Raw genomic sequence first — 5,119 nt, forward strand, 5'->3', positions numbered from 1 at the left:
CACCTTCCTGGAAAATGGAGGCAGACACAGACACGATTGTTGTTTTTTTCATCCAAGGTTTTTGAACATTAAAAAGAAAACAAAATCCTAGCTTTGAGAATTGTTTTTTGTTGTTGTTGTTTTGTTTGTTTTTAATCTCAGACACCACTCGGACCTAGCCTGGTTGTAGGACCTCCTTCTTCAAGTGCTTCTCTCTCTCTCCTTGGGCACTCCCGGCAGTTATCAGATAACCATCTCCAGCTTTTCTGTAAGTTGTGCTTGTAGCAACAGGGACTTATCTGCCCTGATTCAAGAGTTCTTGAAATCACTTGTGCCATGGGTACCTGAAGCTTTCCTTGACACATTTTCCTTTCCTATCTTTGCACTTCAGTGGTTCTGTTCCACTGCTTCTCGATGTCTCTCTTTAACCAGTCCTCATTCACATTCACTTGGAGGTTCCTGCTGTCAGCCTCCTGGCTTGCCTGCCTGCTTCTCTAGCTATTCACCCTCCCAGCTCATTTTCACATGCTTTACCTTATCTCAAAGTGCTAAGTTGTTTTCTGCAGACCTTTCAGACAGATCAGAGTTTAGGTTTCTTTAATGTTTTACTTTTTTTATTGTTGTTTACATTCCCAAACTAGCATTGTTCTATTATACTTACACTTGATTAATGTTTCTCAGGTTCCCTGTAAGTCAGCTCCATGCTCATCTTCAATCTATAGGAATCTGTCTCATAATTGATAGTGACATCTGGGCAAGAAGAATCTTAATTGCTGTCTGTTATTTGCATAAATCTTCCATAAAATACAAAATGGGTTTTTAACCTTATTAATGAATAAACATGTTAGCCTATACAGGTGAAGTGTTAATTGCTTTTCTCAGTTAACATTTTGAATGACAGCCTGATACAGGTGAGCTGTCAAATTTGGGCGTGTCTCTGAAATATGGCTTCTTTACCTATTCAGTCCCTCATTTTCAAAATGATCTAATTTGTCACAACAGCAGCTTTGAGAATTTTCATTCTTAGGGAGAGAATATTTTTCTAGAGTTGAGTTAAATTTATTCAAGAATTTTAAATAAATCAAACATATATCTGCTGATTCAATCCAGCACAGACAGATCTTAAGGATTTGGTTGATTGCTCAGGAATTACTAAACAGCATAAAATTACTCACTTAAATCTTTCCTAACAGATACATACACACACATAAAGTCTTCGAGGTTTGTACATTAGAAACACAGTCCTCACCATTATGCAATATATTAATGTAACAAACTTGCATATGTACTTCCCAAATCATAAAATAAAATAACAGATTTTGAGATTTGCTTTAGATGATTTATAAAAAAATTCATGATCTTAGGACACACACAAAGTGATGTGATGGTGAGAGAAAGCAATCCAAAGCATAGTGCAGGAAATATGTATGTCTGGAGGATCATTCACAAAGTAGGTTACTTATATACAGATAATTAAAAGTTGCTAGTAAGTTGTTATGTTTTTCTGTTTAGAACATGTGATAAACATGATGCCTGCCATAACCATTATAATTATTAGAACATTATGGTTGGAAAGGAAATATTTGCACTCATGTTTATTAACCAGAACTAAACACTTTACTCCAGGCGCTATGTGCCCAAATCTCTCCTCTCACTTATTTTGGTACAGTAAATTGAAATGCATTACATGTTTCTTCACTTGTATTTCCCTGAAGCTTTTGCTTCCCCCACCCCATTCTGTTTGTGTGCAGTTGATTACATGGCCCCTGGTACAATGGCTTTCTTTTATTCCCAAAATGCACCATCACAGGCCTCTAGCGGGAGCTCTTCTGCTTTATGCTCTTGCTACTCAACATGCAGTCTGGAGAACTACAGCATCAGCCGGGCCCTTGGCAGAAATCCAGAACATCTGGTCCCACCCCAGAAGGACCAAATCAGAATTTGCATTTTACCAAAATTGCCATTTTCACATCAAAGTTGGAGAAATACTGCCATTGACATTCCACCTTTTCCTTCCCTTCCCCAAATCTTGCTCAAGGGTAGACAATTTAAGAACCAATTTGATTGGCTACTGCGTTAGTAAATAGAATTCTTCAGTGAAAAGAGCAAATAAGAGTTACATCTCACATGGCAGTAATCTCTTTTTGGATGACTTTCTTTCAATGGCACAAGGGTAAAATAGCTTAGCTATGTGACTATTAGATTCTGAGTTTCACCCATACTCCATCCATTATCTTACTGAATAATTTTGGGTAGGTTCACTATGCTAGGTTCTTGAGGCAGGCAAAAATGAGGCAATGTAGTTTATGAAGGAAATTTATGTTGAAACACAATATAGCATAGTAGTTGAGTGTGAGCTCTGAAGAAATACTCCTGGATTCAAAGCCTGGTTCCATAACACATTGGCTGTGTGTCTTTTGGCAAATTACTTAATCTTTCTATGCATAATGGGGATGATAACAATAGTATCTACTTCATGAGTCTGTTACAAAATAAAGAAGTTGAGATATTAAATGTATAGAACCAGTGCCTAGCACATAATTACATAAATAAAATATTTTAAACCTATTACTATTATTGGGCATTAAGAAATCTCTGTTTCTAAGAGTGACAGTAAAAATCTGAAATACTCTTAGGAAATCTTTACATTAACCTGTGAGCTATGCTTCCAGCAACTGGAATACTGATAGGCAGCCATTTAAAAAAAATAGATTTTGGGGCATTTTTAAGATGTGAGAGCAGAGATACTATGGATAATGCTACAGTTTAGATGTGTGTCCTCACCCAAATATCATGTTGAAATGTAATTCCATTCTTGGAGGTGGGGCATGGTGGGAGGTGATTGGATAATGGGGGCAGATTTCTCATGAATAGCACCATCCTCCTTGGTGCTAACCTCATGATAGTGAGTTCTTATAAGATCTGGTCATTTAAAAGTGTGTAGTACCTCCTCCCCACCTTGCTCCTTCTCCAGCCATGTGACATGCCTGTTCCCCCTTCACCTTCCATCGTCTGCCTGCACCCCCTTCACTTTCTGTCATGATTGTAAGCTTCCTGAAGCCTCCCTGGAATCCGAGCAAATGCCATTATGCTTCCTGTACAGTCTGCAAACTCCTGAGCCAATTAAAACTTTTCTGTTTATATTTTCCCAGTCTCAGGTATTTCTTTATAGCAATGCAAGAGTGGCTTAATATAGGTGACATCACAAATTACTTATGATACTAACTGATTAGAGACAAGGTATCAAGTCAAGGGGTAAGCTTCAGTTTACAGTATGTTTACTGCCACATAGAATGAGTTAGATTTGTCCTAACACAAGAACACCAATTGTAATCTAAGTCCCAAGTAACTATCTTGAGTATGTGTGTTGAGGCTCACAATTGAGGCAGGGGAGCATATATAGTCACATTATTAAAAATGTTCATTCTAAGTACATGCCTTCGCTGTTGTATGTTGTGTGTCAATCATATCTCTTCCAGTGTTGGTATTCTCATGCTCCTGTACTCTGTGAACAATATATGACTAAAACTACAAGACATGGGAAGAAATGCATTTGGAAGAAAAAACACATTCATGCCACTGCACTGAGCATACCATCATCCAAACTTCAAGTACCTCCAGAGGGGTGGCAAATCCTTATTAGTGTGGAAAGACAACCTGCTTACCAAGGGTACAAAAATCTGGTCTATTTGTAGTTCTGTGTTTCTATTCTCTTAAAAATGATAACCCACACTGCTCAATTTACATTGTGTTTCAACCTGGTCAACTTTAAAATGTAGAAAGAGTTCTTCAAGTCTCTGAGTTCAGCATTAGCCAAATATTTTGTAAATCTATCCCCATGCCAAATTTGGCAAAAGACACAAGAAATCATAATAGCAACAAAAAGCTCAGCCCATACTATGCAATTAAAAAAAATCAGTGGTTTTCTACAAAAAATAGTATTTTAGTAACATAGTTACCAACAATCTACAGGCATAGCCCAGAGGTGTTCAGAATCCTCACTAAGTCCCTGAAGGAGGTTAATTTTATTTCCTTTGCCAGGTCCTACCTGAAGTCAGTGTGGGCTCACCATACTCGTCATTTGTTCCTTGCTCAGTTTACTTCTCCATTTATAACATCATTTGTTAATTTAAATAAATCAAAAATTCACCAAACTATTTAAATAGGAAACCAACAGAATTGTAGTTCTGGTGGACATTGTATAACCCCCAGCTGCTAGAAGTGCTATCAGAAAGGGCTAATATCCAGAATCTACAAAGAACTAAAACAAATTTACAGGAAAAAAACAACTCCATCAAAAAGTGGGTGAAGGATATGAACAGACACTTTTCAAAAGAAGACATTTATGCGGCCAACAAACATATGAAAAAATGCTTATCATCACTGGTCATTAGAGAAATGCAAATCAAAACCTCACTGAGATACCATCTCACGCCAGTTAGAATGGCTATCATTAAAAAATCTGGAGACAACAGATGCTGGAGAGGATGTGGAGAGATAGGAACACTCCTACACAGTTGGTGGGAGTATAAATTAGTTCAACCATAGTGGAAGACAGTGTGGCAATTCCTCAAGGATCTAGAGATAGAAATAACATTTGACCCAGCAATCCCATTACTGAGTATATACCCAAAGGATTATAAATCATTCTATTATAAAGATGCATGCACAGGTATATTCATTGTGGCACTGTTTACAATAGCAAAGACTTGGAACCAACCCAAATGCCCATCTAACATAGACCGGATAAAGAAAATGTGGCACATATACACAATGGAATACTATGCAGCCATGGAAAAGGGATGAGTTCATGTCCTTTGCAGGGACATGGTTGAATCTGGAAACTATCATCCTCAGCAAGCTGACACAAGAACGGAAAACCAAAAACTGCATGTTCTCACTCATAAGTGGGTGTTGAACAATGAGAACACATGGACACAGGGAGGGGAACATCACACACTGGGGTCTGTTGTGGGTGGGAGGCTAGGGGAGGGATAGCAAGAGGTGGGGGGATTGGAGAGGGATAACATTAGGAGAAATACCTAATGTAGGTGAAGGGGGATGGAGGCAGCAAACCACCAAGGCATGTGTATACCTTTGTAACAGTCCTACAAGATCTGCACATGTACCCCAAAACTTA

The sequence above is a fragment of the Cebus imitator genome, unplaced genomic scaffold, assembly GCF_001604975.1.
Source record: "Cebus imitator isolate Cc_AM_T3 unplaced genomic scaffold, Cebus_imitator-1.0 Scaffold128, whole genome shotgun sequence".
Classification (NCBI taxonomy): Eukaryota; Metazoa; Chordata; class Mammalia; order Primates; family Cebidae; genus Cebus; species Cebus imitator.